This window comes from Narcine bancroftii, chromosome 3 (genome assembly GCF_036971445.1).
Source record: "Narcine bancroftii isolate sNarBan1 chromosome 3, sNarBan1.hap1, whole genome shotgun sequence".
NCBI classification, from domain to species: Eukaryota; Metazoa; Chordata; class Chondrichthyes; order Torpediniformes; family Narcinidae; genus Narcine; species Narcine bancroftii.
In genome coordinates, this window is record NC_091471.1 from 97,232,812 (window position 1) to 97,252,400 (window position 19,589).

Here is a 19,589-nt window from a genome sequence, read left to right on the forward strand (position 1 = left end):
GTGGATAAAGTGCAAGACAAATTTAAGAGGATTTTCGAGATTGTCAGGATGATGTAGAACAATGTAAAGAAAAGATGGGACAAATGAAGGTTTCATTTACCAGCTGGGAAATTCAAAGAAATTATTTATTGAAGAAGATGGATGTCAAAGCCGAAGAAATAATGTCAAAATTGTTGAGTTACCAGAAGATTTTGAAGGTCCAGATCTGGCTTAATTTTTACAGAAATGGATTCCTGAAGTTTTAAGTAAAGAACATTTGCCAAATGGTTTGGAACTGGATAGAGCTCAATGAGGAAAAAGCCTCTTCCCAGACAGGTACCATGCTCTATACTGATCAGGTGTTTATTTTACCAAAATAGAAAGATGATTTTATGTGTAGCAGTTTAAAATGCAAGGAAACATCATGGCCCATTGGTGGTTAAGAATAGTAGTCTTTTTTTTAATGTAACTTTGAGTCAATCTATTATTAAACACCATAAAGACTTTATTTCTGCTAAAGCTGTATTGTGGAAGAAAGGTTATACATTTGCCTTTAGATTTCCTGCTGTTCTTTAAAGTTTTTTATGGATATTTTCAATCTCAGTTTTTTAGAGATGATGCTGAAGCTCTTATATTTAACAATTCTCTGCTGGATAATAAGCAGAAGAAAAGTCCAGAACATTCTTCTTGAAATCAGCTCAAGAAGAGAAGAAAAATGGTTTGCAAGAGAAGGAATGTTGTCAATTAGTTCAAATTGATATTGACGACGATCAAGTTAATAGAGATTTGGAGGAAGCTCATCATGCTTGAAATGTTTTGTTTTTGTTGATTCTTTTATTGTTCTGTTCAGGGGAGGTGGTATTGTTCATTTTTCCTTGCGAAGGTACTGTTCTGCAGTACTTTTTTTTCTTTTTTTGGTTTTTTTCTTTTATGATTTTTTTCCTTCCTTTTTAGGTTTATCTTTTTCTCCTTAGTAAGAAGATGGAATATTTATTTCAGATTGACCATGGATTGGAATCCCACCATGTCAGTCATGGAGGTTTAATGGTATAGATTAAAATGTTGTCTAATTTAAATTTTGCAACATTTAAGTTAATAGGCTCAATAACACAATTAAGAGGAAGAGGTTTTGACTTGTATTAAAAAAAATTGGAGGTTGATATTGCTTTTTTGCAAGAGACTCGCTTGACTGAAAAGGAACATCAGAAATTAAAAAGAGATTGGTTCGGCCTAATTATAGCTTCTTCTTTTAATTCTAAGACAAGAGGGGTAGCCATTTAGATTAATAAGAGGTTATCATTTAAATTGGAATCAGTAATTGAGTCAATGGGTAGATTGTTGGTTGTTAACTTTAAAATTTATTTAGAGTCTTGGGTACTGATAAATGTTTATGCCGCTAATATAGACAATGAGAAATTTTTGTTAGATTTCTTTTTTAACTTACTGAAGGTATATGAGAAAATTATGATTGGAGGTTTGAATCCATCATTAGATAAATCCCCAAAAACAGTAATTAAGACTAAAATGGCAAAACAACTGTCAATGTTAATGAAGGAAGTGAATTTAGTTGATATTTTTTTTTCTTTGGTTTGGCTTCGCGGATGAAGATTTATGAAAGGGTATGTCCACGTCTGCTGCAGGCTCATTGGTGACTGACAAGTCCGATGCAGGACAGGCAGGCACGGTTGCAGCGGTTGCAAGGGAAAATTGGTTGGTTGGGGTTGGGTGTTGGGTTTTTCCTCCTTTGTCTTTTGTCAGTGAGGTGGGCTCTGCGATCTTCTTCAAAGGAGGTTGCTGCCTGCCGAACTGTGAGGCGCCAAGATGCACGGTTGGAGGCGATATCAGCCCACTGGCGGTGGTCAATGTGGCAGGCACCAAGAGATTTCTTTAAGCTGTCCTTGTACCTCTTTTTTGGTGCACCTCTGTCTCAGTGGCCAGTGGAGAGCTCGCCATAGAACACGATTTATGCAGGAAATTAAACCCTAAGAAGAAAGACTTTTCATTTTATTTGTTTTGATATGATTCTTAGTCTAGAATAGATTTATTTTTAATATCAGCACAATCGTGAGGTTGTGTTGTATCTGCGGAATAGAAAAGCGGAACATTATCAGATCATTCTGTTTTGTTAATAACGTGTAGGTTTGGAAAATGTAGATACTGTATATTGATGGAAATTTATTTCTTTATTGTTAAAAATGTTGAATTTTCTAATTTTATGAGATCAAATACAGCAATTTTTGAAAATAAAAATTGGTTCAGTTAATAGTAGGTTTGTTTTATGGGATGCTTTGAAGGTGTATTTAAGAGGACAAATTATTAGTTTCTCATCAAAGATTAAGAATCAATATTCTTTTGAGGTTAATAAATTGGAGTAGAAGATAGAGTTATTAGAAAAAGATAACAGCAGAATTCAACTGAGATTAAAAAGATACAATTGTGGATTCAGGTTCTTTCGGTGGACAGTATGAAATGACATGACCAAAACTTTCATCTTGGTCAGATTTCCTTTATTCTGCAGAATTATGAGTTATCTGCACAGAGCTTCACAGAGATGCTCTCTCTGTGAAAGCTGGAAGAGATTGACCTTGTGTTTCACAGCTCTTTCCTTTGTCTTGCTCACAGATAGGTGGAGTTACATTTGGCCCAATCAAAAGTTCACACAATACATTCCTACCCAATGCAATTTCTACTAAGGTCAAATTCCATTGCTGCAAATGATTGACAGCCTCTTATCAGACCTGCTCGTTTGATTGGTTCAGAGTAAATTCCTACAGTTGGTCATCATACTAACTGGTCCTTTTGAATTGCCATGCTCGCCTTACTAGAAAGCTGCAAAAACTAGCTACACTATCACTAGCTGTTAACCCTTTCCTTTCTCATTCCCCCTTTTGTGATTTCATCACAACTTCCTAAGCAGTCGTGGTGGTTTATAAGTGGCATATCCTAACAAAGGGGATATTGCACACTCCTCCCTAACCCACCATGCCACTTCCTCACTGCCTATTTCCCATACTTATCTATATTTCCCAGTCTCCAACGCTCAGCTTCCCAATACTCCAACTGAGCCTGTATCACCTTCTCCTCCCACTGCTCAGTCTCAACCCTCACCAGTTCCATCCTTTGCAGCATCATAGAGGCGGCTGGGCTTAACCAAGTCAACAAAAAATTCTTAATCAATGGCATCAAGCAGCACCCGGTCAAGAGGAGAATTACTATTATGACTACGACAGTCATCACAATCTTAATAACTCATGAACCCCAAAGTCTAAAATTCGCATGTAACCAGTTAAAGAAACAGTGGCCATAACCAGCATTCTCCTTTAATTCTTGCCATAGATTCTTAAGTTTATTCATAGCCCGAGTAAAGGAACCATCTGGAGCTGTGCTGTTTGGAATAAAGGTACAACAGTGCTTGCCAAACATAACGCAGACACCTTCTTTAGCCATTAACCATCCCTTGGTCCCTTTTTTAAAACTGTCTAACTAATTATGTATATCTTGCATCACCTCTAAAGATTCATCTGTAACCTTTGTAATGCACTTATCCCCTATAATCGAATATACCCCACCCTGGGTTGAAAACTGATAATCCATCGCATATCTGATTTGTTGTGAGAAAAGCCTAGATTCTACCAATTCTGAATTAACAGCCTCCAACCCTGCCACTGTCCCATTGTCCAACGTTGTTAAGCCACAGATGAGATGATTGTGATTCTTGGCAGCCACTACCCCAGCTGATCTTCCAAGGGATATGGAGCTGAGGACTCAGCATCCAATGTCAGATCCTAGGATTGTTATGGTTCCTTGACATTCCTTGGCGATAATCTGTCTTCTGACTCTCGCATTTTCTGGGCATGGGAAGACAAGAGGTTCTAACGTCCCAATGGCAAACAGGGCAGGGAGGCTGTTTCCTGTAACACACAAGCTTTCTTTAACTGATAACATGCGGTGAGGTCTCAGTACATTTGTTGTACTAATGTCTGGGATCTCTCTCTCTCTCTCTCTCTCTCTCTCTCTCTCTCTCTCTCTCTAAGCAAATTCGAGGGTGATTTTTCCTACCCTTACTTTATTTTTCCCTTTTTTTTTCCCAGCAGCATCCCCACAAACTACCTGAGTTCCTCGAATTAAATTCAAACATTCCTTCCTTAAACAAGTGCATGAGAAGTATCCTTCCTTAATCTCATAATCGTGTTCCCAGCAGTGTTCTTCTATACAAGGCAAATCATCTTTCAATTTTACCATCCCACTTCCCTATCTCGGACCATCAAAACACATAGGGTAACTGTTATTTAAGAAATATGCTGGCTGTTTTACTTCAGAAGTGATTGCGTTGTAAAGTGAGTACCCTGGTAACTTCCTCTGGTCATACTGTCTATCTGATCAAATAAGTGTGGCTGGCTTGGAACCACTTTGCTGATTCATTAGCCAATAGCCCTAAGTTCTGATTGGCGCTATAAACATTCATCTTATCAACATATATAAGACACATTTTAAAGGGTATTATGCTATCACCAAAAATTCCTCTTTTCAGTCTTGACTCCAGTCTTCAGTTCAAATGTCAGGGCTACAAGAGGCATAACAATAAAGTTCTCATTTTGTATGTGGGTGTCTCTCTTTCAGTCTATTGTAATAAAAGTCTTAAAGTCTTAGCTGAGCCTTTTTTCTTTAAGTCTGTTTGATGTATCTAGTGATGCTGTCCTTCAAGCTTTACTGTAGACAGTGTTATTACCAGGACCTGGAATGGCCCTTTCAAGTGAGTTCCCAATTTCTTCCGATCCAATTCTTTAATGGAACGTAATTCTCAGGTTTGACATTAGGATGGTCACCACTTTGATCTGTTGGATCAGCCTCCTTTAGGTGTGTTTGCTTTTCTTGTGAATGCATCTCTCAAAAACAAATAGTTAAAATTCTCAAATATTTGTTTATGTCCTCACCTAATGATAATAAATCCATCCCTACTGGTGGTGCGGGCTTTGCTCCCCAAGATGTCTGTATTGGCTGTCCGTGGATCATCTCTGCAGCAGATAGCCCTGACTTAGCCTGTGGTATCATAGGCAATTTTAGCCCTGTTTCGTCAGTCAATTTGGCCAGTTTAGTTTTTTTTTATTTGCACATTCCACTATTCCTGCTGGCAGGGGTTAATGGGCAAACAATTCAAATTCCTGTGAAAACTGGATGATAGAAGGCAGCCATCTTCATTACTTCATTTCTGTATTTTTCACAAGACAGTTTTTTAATAATTCTTTCTTCTGTGTGATTTGCTTTTACTCCTATACAAGTTAGATCCAGGAAACACTGCAGAAGTGGAACACCATTTCTTCATTGTTACTTTTTAAAGTCCAACAATTTGCGAAATTGCTGCATGGTTGAAGCTTTCTGGAAGGCAGGTTTCAAATTACTGCAGATAGGTTTCAGTTCAAACTCTTTAACCCCTTCTTCCTCTCTCATGCACAGTCTTTCTACTGTCAATGAAAGTGCGAGGCAAGCTTTCAAGTTTTGTTTTCCAAAATAACCAACAATTTTACATCAGAGCTAAGTTTGAAACTTCTTTAACGTAACTAATGAGACACAGGTCTGGACACTGTGGGGTACATATTGGGGTGGCCTTACCCACAAGGAATCTTTTGGTTCCTCCTTATCATCATTCTGCAAGAATAGGGTCCTCCTGCCTGACATTGGGTCCCCGGTGTTTTATTTTTTCACCTTCTGCTTGTTAACCATTTGGTGCCTGAGGGAATGTGTCACCATTCTAATCGTAATTATCATATCTTTAATCTGAAATGCTAAATCAGTTTCACATCCTGTGGTTGGTCCTGGTCTGTTCCTTATTTAAATTTAATTTTTATTACTCACTGTTGTGGAAAAGAAAATTAAGCACAGAGGAATTACTGCTGAGGAAGCCTTTATTTTAAAAGCCTGCTACCAGGGAGAGACCAGTATCCTCTAAAAGCAATGATCCAAGTCTCTCTCTCTCTAGCTAGAAGAAGCTTGTACATTTATAATCAGAATACATGTGATAACAGGAACATTTTCAACTGAAAAAAAAAAGCTCTTTACAAATTGTGACAGAAATCCATCAACTTGAAGGTCGGTAAAGCTTATCAAAACAGAAAGAGAACTAAAAGAAACTTAAGGAAAAAAATTCAGTCCTCCCTGTTAGAGATAACACTGTGTAGTCCATCCATCTTCTAGCTTCACAGCAGACCAACAGAAGAGCCAGGGTGGCTGTTTAGAACAACAATTAGCCATTTGTTCATACCAGACGGCAAAGTTGTGTGTCAGCTATAATACTGTAAGAGACTAAGTAATAAAAGCAAATTGTGAAGCTTCAAATCATAAAATTTCCTCCATACACATCTTACATGGAGAAATGTTTCAATTCAGACTTACACTGCACAGACAGGGCGGGAGCGGCCAATCAGGATTAACTTTACTTTGATGACATGTAACTGAGATCCCCAACATTTCCTCCCCTGTGGCTCCCATTATCTCTCCAGATCTTGTACTTTTCTCCACATTAGTTGTCTTGCCATGGTTGTATTGCTACCATTATAAATTCTCTTCCTGCTTGTGTAATTGGAACACGAATGGGACCGGTCGCTTTTCTGATATATCATTACCTTTTTAACTCTACCATAAATTTACCTGGCCAACCCTTTTCTGGCCTCCTGCTCAATTCCATCCTTTTTCCAAGTTGTGCAACTCACTGTCTAATTTAATTTTTTACCATACTTCAGATAAAAATAATATATTGGCTGTCCCAGGGTCCCCACATCACTCATTTCCAACCTTTTACCCATAGGAATGTTTACTCCTGGCTTATCACACACTTGTCCCATGTTGTCCTTTTGTTCTTCTGCACCACTTCAGAGTCCTGACCTTTGTGTGGGGATTTCCCCTCTTAACAACCAGTCTAAGGCAGGGCATCAGAACTAGGATAACATGTTATGTTGGACAGTACTTTTATCTTTTCACCAAGCAAATCCTCAAGCCCTTATCATCTCTGTGCTCGGGATGCAACACTCATAGTTCATCTGGAGTCTGTCTTAGTTATGCTATAGGGAGGGAGGGTTCAATCGATCTAACACCCTTAGAGAAAAAAACCGGGAAGTGTCCCGTGGGCCCATTCTTTAATCTTTAGATGCTAGTTCAGCCAGTCACTGACACCATCCAATAAGGATTCCTCAATCTTGGACTCCTGCCTGGTTTGCCAAATGTATTGAAACTGCCACTTCCCGATGCAAAGAACACAGCACATAGAACAAATACAATTAATTCTTTATTAGTCACCAAGTTAACCTGAGAGAACCCTTACTGCTTTCAGCCTTGAAAGCAGTCTCCAGAGGTCTCTATTCAACAAATGGATGCATCCAATTTTATACACTCAAGAAAGCAAATTGAACTAAAAGATTCTATATACAAGATCACACCCCTTATTACTACTCACCCCACTGCATAGTCTTCCTGATCAATTCTCCAAACCTCCTGTTCTTTTCTGTGTGCACATTCCTTCTGGAGGACTTCCACAGATTTTAATGTCCCCCCTTCTGTAAATGGCATCCCCAATTTTACGGCGTTAGTCTGCAAGTTTATCTTTTTCTTTCTTTCTTGTGCCAGTAGGCTCCATTTCCCTATTACATTTCTAGCTTTCTCATTTAATATATGCTTCCAAATCAATTGTTGTGCCTCTTTCATTAATTCATTATCCCAATTTTACCTAATCTCTGATTCAAAGCCCCGGAAACCTAACGTATAACTTTCTCATCTTCCAGACATTTCTCACACATTGTCTGTATTGGTGAACCCCGTTCACTCACTGTATCCATATCATTACCTATAAGGTCACCGGCCTTATCCGAGTTCCCAGAGCTCCTTTTCAACAATGGTCCTGGACTGCCAAGTTCCCTGAATTCTTAACTCAAATCTGACCTTACACTGTCCACCTTTAAATTCCGTCCAGTCTCTCAGTCCCTGGCCACAGAATCACGCAGACCGTTTGATCAGAGAAGGAAAAATGGAGAAGATAAAAGATGTACCTGCTCTGCTGGCCAAATCCCTGGTGTGTACAAACTGACTCCACTTCGTTCCATCTGCCAAGGATTTGCAGTGTCTTTGGAATCCCGCTTCTGACACCAAATGTGGATTCCAATTCTTTCAGTGGACAGTACAAAATGATGTTATCAAAACTTTCATCTTAGTCAGATTTCCTTTATTCTGCAGAATTATGTTATCTGCATAGAGTCTCACAGAGATGCTCTCTCTGTGAAAGCTGGCAGAGATTGACCTCGTGTTTCACAGTTCTTTCCTTTGTCTTTCTCACACATGGGTGAAGTTACATTTGGCCCAATCAAAAGTTCACACAATACATTCTTACTCAATACAATTCCTACAAGTACAAATTCCATTGCTACAAATGATTGACAGCCTCTTATCAGACATAGTTGTTTGATTGGTTCAGAGTAAATTCCTACAGTTGGTTGTCGAGCTAATTGGTCTTTTTGAATTGCCATGCCTACCTTACTAGAATGCTGCAAAAACTAGCTACACTATCACTAGTTGTTAACCCTTTCCTTTCTCACTACTGATTAATAAAAAAATAGGGTATAATTCATTACAGAGTGAAAAATTATTACAGATAACTAGTCAAAGATATTATGAATTAAGGGATAGGGCACATAAGATTATTGCATGGCAGTTGAAGTTGGAACAGGCTTCCAAAGCAATTAATGTGGTTAGGAAAGATTCTAAGATTACGTATAAACCCCAAGAGATAAATGTTGCAATTTTATGCAAAATTGTATACTTCCAAATTGGAGAAGGATGAAGCTAAAATTAATAATTTTAAATCTAATCTTAATCTACCTTCTTTGAGTAATCAGGATATTAAAGATTTGGAAGCTTGTAGATAACTAATGGAAGCGCTTCAATCTATGCCTAATGGGAAAGATGGATTTTCTGTAGATTTTTTTTAATATTCAGGATTTGTTAATACCTTTGTTAATGGAAATATTGAAAAAGGTGATGGAGGTTCCTTAATTTCCATATTCTTTTTCAAAGGAAATTATTACAGTTATTCTTAAAAAAAGATAGAGATCCTTTGAAAGTTGAATCTTATAGACCTATTTCATTATTAAATGTTGACTATAAGATTGTAATGATCATTTTAGCAAATAGATTTGTGAAATATTTTCCAACTTTAATTCATTTAGATCAAGCTGGATTCATTAAAAATCGTTATTCTGAAGATAAAATTGTTAAATTGATTTCTTTGATTCATATTTCTCTGGATGAATCAATGTATCAATGGATGCTTAAAAAGCATTTGATTGTGCAGAATGGAGTTTTTTGTTTAAAATATTGGAAAAGTTTAAATTTGGACCTGTACTTATTGATTGGATTAAGGCATTATATAAAAATACTTTTTGTGAGAGTTGAGACAAATAGGCAGATGTCTTTTCCATTTGTAATGGAAAGATCAACCAGACAAGTCATCAGCTCTTTTTTCATTAGTTATTGAACCTTTGATAAGGCAAGATAATAATATTAAGTGTATTAAAGTGAAATCTGATGAGTTTAAAATTGATTTTTGCCGATGGTGTTTTGATATATTTAACAGAACCTCAGAAATCTTTAAAACAGTTATGTAATAGATTGGAACAATATGGAGAAATGTCGGGTTATAAAATTAAATTGGAAAAAAAGTAAGATTACATCATTGTCTGAGGCGGATTAAACTTCTTGTAAAGATATTGTTAAATTTAGATGGTCTGATCAAATTAAGTATTTAGGAGTTGAAGTAGATAAAAAGTTTAATAATTTGAATGAATTAAATAATTTACTTTTGTTTTATAAAATTAAAAATGTTTTAAATCGATAGAAAGATTTACTGATAACATTAATAGGTAGAGTAAATTGTATCAAGTTGAAAATTTTCCCTAGATTATGATTTTTTTTTTCCAGTCCATTCCTTGTAAATTTCCTAAAAATTTTTTTAAAGATTTGAATTCTATTATAAGGATTTTTTTGTGGAAAGATAAGATGGCAAAGGTGTCCTTACAAAAATTAACCTGGAAATATGAGTTAGGGGGATTTACAGCTTCCAGATTTTCAAAATTATTATTAAGTGGCACAATTAAAATTTATTAATAGAATGTTTGATTTGAAAAGATCATTGGTATGGGCAAATATTGAATTATCTCAGATTGTTGAGAAGATGGATCAATTTATTTATAAATGGAATTCTAAATAGCTACATCATTATAAATTACCTGTTTTAATGCACTTGATGGAATTATGGAATGTAATAAATGAAGAAATAGGTACACCCGGGAAATTTTCAGGTAAAGCACCTTTGTATCAGAATAAACTTTTTCTGTTTACGCTTAATAATCAGTTTTTGAAATTATGGGACCAAAAAGGAATTAGAAATCTACAAGATTGTTTGGAAGCAGGCTATTTTACTTCTTTCTAAAGAATGAAAGAGATATGAAATACCATCAAATACATTTTTTGGTATTATCAAGTTAGAGCTTTATTATTGGATAATTTTGGTTATACTTTGAGGTTATCTAGACAATCTCATTTTGAAACTTTACTTATAGAAGGTGGGAAGAAGAGATTTATATCTGAAATGTATTTGTTACTGCAGAATAAAATGCTTAAGTTAGATTTGCAAAAGTCTAGGTTAAAATGGGAAAAAGATTTGGGGATTGTGATAATCAAAAAGATTGGAGGACTTTGTGTAAAGATAGTATGAGTAAGATTATTAATGTGAGATATAGATTAGTTCATTATAATTTTATACATCAATTATATTTAACCCTGGAAAAATTAAAGAGATATAATTTATCTTCTTCAGATTTTATTTTTGTTAGGTTTTATGAAAAAAATTGAATTTGGAATTGAAGTTGACTAGATTTCAAATAGCATTTTTGAGATTGGCATTAGCTGTTGCTAGAAAATGTATAGCGATTTCATGGAAAAATAAGATTGATTTGAGTTTACCTCGATGGCATATGGAATTGAAATTTTGTATTCTGTTGGAAAAAGTAACGTATAATTTACATGATTTTTTTTAATAGAAAAGTTTGGAGCACTTATTTGGATTATATGGGTTGAAAATTGTGAATTCTCTGGCCATGTTGTGGTGATGTTGTTGTAATCCATGGTACCTACTTATGTTATTATGGTTTATATCTCCTTTTCTTTCTTTCTTTCTTTCTTTTTCTTTAGGGTTAGGTATGGATAGGAGGATATGGGATAGGTATGGGGGATGGGTTGGGGGCAGTAGGGGTTAGAAGGGTTAGGGTGGTAGGGAGGGATTTATGTTTATCTTTTTTGATTATATATATATCATGGTTTTCATATTTTAATTAAAATATTCAAAAATAAACTATGGAATTGCCTATCACTACAGCTTGCCTCTTCTCCTCCCTTCCCTTCTTTGCCACAGAAACAGCCTCTGTGCCAGAGACATGATCTCTGGGGCTTGTCCCTGCTAGGTTTTCCCACCAACAGTATCCAAAATGGTATACTTGTAAATGAGGTGAATGGCCTCAGGGATGCCCTGTACTGCCTGCTTGTTCCCTTTCTCTCTCCTGACTGTCACCCATCTACCCTCCTCTTTCCTCCTAGATGTGATAGTGTCCCTGTAACTCCTGTCAATCACCCCATCTTGCTCCTGAATGATCTGAAGTTCATCCAACTCCCGCTCCAATTACTTAACTCGTCCTGTCAGGAGCTGCAGCTGGATGCACTTCTCGCAGATGAATTTGTTAGGGATACTGCTGGCTTTGCTGATGACCCACATTTTGTAAGAGGAGCAGTCCTCTTCCTGGCTGCCATTCCCACTGTCCATGACAAGAGGAACAAAATACATGATATCTAAATACCTGCCCTTATCTGTGCCAACCTGCTGAATCCTTTTTGTTCCTCGAATAGGGTGGCCCTTTCTGACTTCAGCTCCTAGTATTCCTCACCTCTTACCTGTTTTTACTGAAGCCTGTTGAGCCAAAGCCTTAACATCATGACTCAGCCCACTCTGATCATGACCCCTCCCTCAATGATGACTCTACTACACAGTCCCTCACTTTTATAGGGATCCTTAGCTTCTTCCTCTCTTTATGCCCCTATCTACCCATGACACCACTTTCAGGATCCCAAATCTCTCTGTTCTCCCACATTCCTTAATGCCCTACCATTTATGGTATATGATCTTTCTTGTTTGTTTTACCAAAATGCAACACTTCACACTTGCTTACATTGAATTCCATCTGCCATTCTGCAGCCCACTTTTGCAACTGGTCCAGATCCCTCAGCAAGCTTTGAAGGCTTTCTTTGCTGTCCACTGGACTACCTATCTTTTGTGTAATCTGCAAATTTACTTATCCAATTTACCACATTATCATCCAGATCATTTTTATAGATTGACCCAACACCAACCCTTGAGGCATACCACTAATCACAGATTTCTCTTCAGAGTAGCAATCAACCATGACCACTCTCTAGTTTCTCCCATAAAACCAATGTCAAATCCAGTTTACCACCTCACCATGAATACTGGGTGACTCAACTTTCCTGACTAACCTTCCATGTGGATCCTTGCTAAATGCCTTACTAAAACCCTTACTGATGTCCATGTAGACAAGAATATAAAGGCAAATATGTCATTCTGAGGCTTTACAAGGTGTTGATCAGGCAACATTTGGAGTATTGCAAGCAGTTTTGAGTCCATATCTAAGGATATGTCAGTGTTGGAGAAGGTCCAGAGAAGGTTTACAAGAATAATGCCAGGGATAGAGGATGAATGTATGAGGAGCATTTTATGGCTCTGGACCTGCATTTTCTGGAGTTTAGAAGGATGAGGGGGGGATCTCATTGAAACATTCCCAATATTGCAGGGTTGGATAGAGTGAATATGGAGAAGATGTTTTCAGGAATATGACAGTCTCAGAGCAGAGGGAACAGCTTCAGAATAAGGGAGGTGTCCTTTTAATGCAGAGATGAGGAGAAATGTCTTCAGTCAGTGGGTTGTGAATCTGTGCAATTTGTTGCCACATACAGTTATGGAGACCAAGTAATTGGGTATATTTAAAGCAGAGATTGATAGGTTCTTGATTTGTAAGGATGTCTAAGGTGATGGGGAGAAGGTAAGAAAATGGGGTTGTAAGGAAAAACACATCAGTCATGATTTGTATGGTGGATCAAACTCAATGACCTAATTCTGCTCTGAAGTGTAATGGCCTTATGCAGGGAATAGAGGAATTTATATCTGGTGCATGCAGTAAAGGTTTGGTTTAAATTGGGCAGCATGTTCAGCATAGGTGTGTGACCAAAGGGCCTGTCTCTCTACTACCCTGCTCTATGTCCTATGGAATCTTGACTGGCACTTTGCAGATGATGGAACGATGCATCATATTGCAGGTGATATCCGCAAATGAAAGCATGGTTCAAAACAATTGCAAAAGGAATTTCTCAGTGTAAACACCAACATTCAGGATCCCTGTGCAAATCAAAAAGTGATGCATTTGCAGGCTGAACTCAGCCCACTTTTTCCCAAGTCTGGACTTCACAGTGGTCTCGCCCATGTGTCCAGTGTGGAGTATGAAGTTGGTACAAGTCCCAATCATCTGGCACGTCACATTGTTTGACACTGACAGAATCAGTGAACCCATTCTTTTGAATGGGGATTTTAAAGCAATGGATGATATAGCTAGGATATGATGAACCATTTATTTGTTTACTGTAATCAGTGTTTTGAAGTTTTTTTAAAAATATTTTTGAAATTATTTATTTGACATGAATGGTTAACTGGAACACTTCAAATACTTAACAGTTGTAACAGATGGCAAAGCTGGGATTTGGCATTGTCATGTGTCAAAGGTTTGTGTGCAAGACTTGTTCTAGGTTAACTTTAACAAAATTATTTTGCATGGCATTGGGCAGAATTTAATTGCCTGGGGTGTAGATGTTCTTGGCCTAATAGTTCATTCCCATGGGCGCAGATAAGCATAGGATAGTTACACATCTAAATGCAATTGTGAATGGAAGTGGCTCTTGGGAAGTTGTGGGTTGTTTACCTGAGGTTGCTGTGAAGGGCATGACCCTATCCAGTGTTCCTTAATCAGCCATCTCTGGATTTATCTCTTTTTTTTTATGGACCTCTCAGTGCACCGTCTGGTTGCTGCATGTGTCCACGTGACAACAATTATCAAAATACCATGTGGTGATTCTGGGAGTTTTGATTCTGAACTCCAGAACATTGTAGATGCAAGTTAAACTAAATTTGATTGCTACTTTGAATGCAAAAATTACTGAAAAAAAGGGAAAGTATATTATTAATGAGATACACTACAAATTATGATTTTTTTCTTGTACAAATTGCAGGTTCTCGTAGCTTAATATTAGTATCAGCTTCTGTTTATTCTCTCTCTTCATAGTGATGTCAGAAAATAAGAAATAGAAGATGAGGTAGGCCGTTTAGACTCGTGTACCTGCTCCCAATTCATTAAGATCATGGCAGATCTTTTATATTGGTGCTAATTACCTGTGCTAATTTTTAACTCTGTGGATATTTATTTATTAATTCCCAAAATGTTAAAGAAAGGGCAGGACGTTACTAGTTGGAACCATCACTGGCTGAGGAGCTGGTGCAGGAAGCAGGGATTTAGATTCTTAAACCACTGGGATCTGTTTTGGGGTAAGGATGAATTGTACAGGCAGGACGGGTGCATCTTAAAAGACAGGGGACCAGCATTCTGGCAGGCAGATTTCCCATAGCTACATGAGTGTGTTTAAACTGTGTAGTGGTGGGGGGAGGAGGAGATGAACTGGAAATAAAAGGATGGAGTTAAAGGGAAAGAGAGAATAATAAAAGTTAAGAAAGACAACAAAATTAATGGGGCAGAAAGCTCAGGAAGGGATCGGAGAGTATAGTCAAGTACAATAGAAATCGATGTGAAAGGGAAAGGGAATAATGTTTTAAAAGTATTCTATATGAATGCACAAAATGTAAGAAATAAAGTGGATGAGCTTGAGGCTCAAATGGAAATTGGCAAGTTTGATGTTGCAAGAATAGCAGAGACATGGCTGTAAGAGGGCCATGGCTGGGAAATGAATATTCAAGGATATACATCCTATTGAACGAACAGAAAGGTGGGCAGAGAAGATGGGGTGGCTCTGTTGGTGAGGAATGAAATTGAGTTCCCTTGCGAGGGATGATATAGAATCAGGAGATGTAGAATCAGTATGGTTAGAACTGAAAAATTGTATGGGTAAAAAAAACCTAAAAAGATTCTACAGGCCCCCAAACAGTAACCTGAATACGGGGTGCAAGTTGAATCAAGAGTTAAAATTGGCATGTTGCAAAGGTAATGCTATGGTTGTTAGAGGAATTTCAACATGCAGGTAGACTGGGAAAATCAGGTTGGTACTGGACCCCAAGAAAGGGAGTTCGTGAAGTGCCTCCGAGATGGATTCTTAGAGCAACTTGTACTAGAGCCTACCAGGGCAATTCTGGATTTAGAGTTATTTAATGAACCAGATTTGATAAGGGAACTCGAGGTAAAGGAGCCATTGGGAGGAAGTGACCATAATGTAATAAGTTTTAATCTACAATTTGAGAGCGAGAAGGTGAAATAAGAAGTGTCAATTTTACCATTGAACAAAGGGAACTATGGAGCCATGAGGGAGGAGCTGGCTGAAGTTGACTGAAAAGATACCCTAGCAGGGGTGACAGTATTTCTGCGAATAACACAGAAGGTACATGATCAGTTCATTCCAAAGAGGAAGAAAGATTCTAAGGGGAGTAAGGGGTGACCATGGCTGACAAGGGAAGTCAAAGAGTCTATAAAAATAAAAGAGAAGTATAACATAGTAAAGATAAGTGGGAAGCCAGAGGATTGGGAAACTTTTAAAGTGCCACAGAAAATAATTAAAAAGACAATATGGGGAGAAAAGATGAGGTATGAAGGTAAGCTGCCCAAGAATATAAAGGAGGGTAGTAAAAGCTTCTTTGGGTATGTGAAGAGGAAAAAAAATTAGTTAAAATCATAGTTGGGTCCTTGAAGACAGGAATGGGTGAAATTATTATGGGGATCAAGGAAATGGCAGGTGAGTTGGACAGGTACTTTGAATCTGTCTTCACTAGGGAAGACTTACCTGGCAGGGGAGAATCGGTGGTCAGGATGGCCGATCTCCCAGGACGAGGCTATCCCTTTGCACTTTGGGTGTGCTGACGCTTGCGATGTCCCAAAATGCGGGATACTCGACTGCAAAATTTGTGGTAGTGGGGGACTGCGTTCGTTTATTATTTTGGGCTGCTTAGAAAAGTGGGCTGAAAAATGGCAGATGGAATTTAATGCTGATAAGTGTGAGGTGCTTCATTTTGGTAAGAAGAATCAGAATAGGACATACGTGGTAAATGGGAGAGCATTGAGGAATACAGAAGAGCAGAAAGATTTAGGAGTAATGGTACATCGTTCGCTGAAGGTAGAAACTCACGTGAATAGGGTGGTGAAGAAGGCTTTTAGTATGCTGGCCTTTATCAATCATTGCATGGAATATAGGAGTTGGGAGGTGATGTTGAGATTGTATAAGACGTTGGTGCGGCCTAATTTGGAGTTCTGTGTGCAGTCTGGTCGCCTAATTATAGGAAGGATATAAACAGAGTGGAGAGAGTGCAGAGAAGGTTTACCAGAATGTTACCTGGGTTTAAGCATCTAGAGTATAGGGAGAGATTGGACAGATTAGGTCTTTATTCTTTGGAGCGTAGAAGGTTGAGAGGGGATTTGAGAGAAGTATTTAAGATTATGAAAGGGATAGACAGAGTGGATGTGGATAGACTATTTCTGTTAAGAGGAGGAAAGATTAAAACAAGAGGACATGAGTTAAGAATTAAGGGGCAGAGGTTTAGAGGTAACATGAGGGGGAACTTCTTTACTCAGAGAGTGGTAGCCGTGTGGAATGATCTTCCGGGAGAAATAGTGGCGGCGGAGTCAATTGTATTATTTAAGAAAAGGTTGGACAGGTATATGGATGAGAAGAAGATGGAGGGTTATGGGCATTGTGCAGGGAGGTGGGACTAGAAAGGGGTGTTTGGTTCAGTGTGGACTAGAAGGGCCTAATGGCCTGTTTCTGTGCTGTAATTGTTATGTTATTTATGTAATGTTAGATGTAATAGTGGACAGAGGACCAAGGGTAACAGAGGAATGGAAGGTAATTCATATTAGGCAGAAAATGGTATTGGGTTGACTGATGGGATTGAAGGTTGATAAATCCCCAGAGCCTAATGGACTGCGTCCTACGATACATAAGGAGGTGGCTCTAGAAATCATGAACATTGGTAATCATTTTCAAATGATCTATAGATTCAGGATCAGTTCCTGTGAATTCGAAGGTAGCTAATGTTATCCCACTTTTTAAGAAAGGAGGGAGAGATAACAGGGAATTGTAGACTGGTTAGCCTGGCATCAGTGGTGGGGAAGATGCTGGAGTCAATTATAAAAGATGAAATAGCAGCATATTTGGAGAGCAGTAACAGGATTTGTCTGAGTCAGCATGGATTTATGAAGGTAAAATCATGGAATTTTTTGAGGATGTAACTATGAAAATGGATAAGGGAAAGCCAGTGGATGTATTGTACTTGGAATTTCAGAAAACATTTGATAAGGTCCCATATAGGAGATCAGTGGGCAAAATTGGAGCACATAGTAATAAGGGTAGGTTACTGACATGGATGGAATATTGGTTGGCAGACAGGAAACAAAGAGTAGGGATTAATGGGTCCCTTTCAGAATGGCAGGCAATGACTAGGTGGGGTACTGCAAGGCTCAGTGCTGGGATCGCAGCTATTTACAATATATATGAATGATTTAGATGAAGGGATTAAAAGTAACATTAGTAAATTTGCAGATGACACAAAGCTGGGTAGCAGTGTGAAATGTGATGAGGATGTTACGAGAATGCAGGGTGACTTGGACAGGTTGGGTGACTGGGCAGATGCAGTTTAATGTGTATAAATGTGAGGTTATCAGTTTGGTGGCAAGAACAGGAAGGCAGATTACTATCTAAATGGTGTCACTTAGGAAAAAGGGAAGTACAACGAGACCTAAATGTCCTTGTTCATCAGTCACTGAACGTAAGCTTGCTGGTACAGCAGGCAGTGAAGAAAGCTAATGGCACATTGGCCTTCATAACAAGGGGAGTTGAGTATAGGAGCTGAGAGGAACTTCTGCAGTTGTACCGGACCCTGATGAGACCAAACCTGAAGTATTGTGTGCAGTTTTGGTCTCCAAGTATGAGGAAGGTCATTTTTGCTATTGAGGAAATGCTGCATAGGTTCACAAGTTTAATTCCCGGGATGGCAAGACTGTCTATGTTGAAAGATTGGAGCAACTGGAATTTTGAAGAATGAGAGGGGATCTGATTGAAACCTATAAGATTATTAAGGGAATGGACATACTAGAGGCAAGAAACATATTCTTGATGTTGGAGAAGTCTTGAACCAGAGGCCACAGTTTAAGAATAAGGGATCAGCCATTTAGAACTGAGATGAGGAAAAATGTTTTCACCCAGAGAGCTGTGGATCTATGGTATGCTCTGCCTCAGAAGGCAGTGGAGGCCAATTCTTCAGATGCTTTCAAGAAAGAATTAGATAGAGCTCTTAAAGGTAGTGGAGTCAAGGGATATGGGGAAAAGGCAGGAACAGGGTACTGATTGCCGATGATCAGCCATGATCACAGTGAATGGCAGTGCCAGCTCGAAGGACTGATTGGACTTCTCCTGCACCTATTGTCTATTGTCACTTACTATAGATTATCTAAGTCAGGTTTCTTCAAAAAGTAATTTTTTAATTGTTTGCATCTATTTAAATCACTGGGAATAGCTAATCTCATCCTTTGCATATGACATCATATGGTGAAAACTATAAATGGTTTTAAACCTGATTTAATCTTCATAGAATAAGGTTGCCAAACAATTGCTGAGAATATACTTTTTACTTGATTATTGTGCTTCTCAAATAATTAACAAATAATATCAGTTTAGATGGACGTAAAAAATAATCTTGGGTTCGTCTGGAAAATTTTCTACCACTCCCTGGATCACATAGGTTGGAACCTGAAAAAAAATCTGGTTGTCAATTCTCAGTTGTCTAGTTGGCATGACTACCTATTTCACTAATTACCACATGAAAATATTTTAACCCACACACCATTAATGGTATGGTCTACTTAACCACTTCGATTTGAATTGTCGACTACAGGACTTTATATTGGGAAGTGACCTGGGAGGTTTTGACTGGCAGGAAAGAAGAAAAAAAAATGGCGAATAGTTTCCTAAAAATGTTAAACACGCTTTCTAGTTAAAGGTTTTTTGTTTTTCATTTCATTGCATGGTCCCTCTTTGATGATCTCATAAATATTAGGACATCTTGCCATCTGTATTTTGTTTGCATTTTTTCAAAGGGGAACAGATGTCATGCTGCCAGAAGGACCACTGTTTCAAAAGTTGTCATTTGATGAACTTGTGTTTATTTACAGTGCTGTGCACAGCAACTCCTGCCGTGGACTTTTCTGGAGTTGCTGAGTTTCTGTTAGAATTTCATGGTGAGT

The 19,589-nt window shown here is 38.0% G+C and overlaps 1 protein-coding gene and 1 non-coding gene across 2 annotated transcripts in view; both read left to right on the forward strand.

Moving 5' to 3' along the window:
* Positions 1 to 19,589, forward strand: part of LOC138757379 (zeta-sarcoglycan) — a 596,661-nt gene that overhangs the window by 150,329 nt on the left and 426,743 nt on the right. The window lies entirely within an intron of this gene.
* On the forward strand, positions 16,130 to 16,293 carry LOC138759638 (U1 spliceosomal RNA). The gene has a single exon (XR_011354996.1). It is a non-coding gene; the product is annotated as a U1 spliceosomal RNA (small nuclear RNA).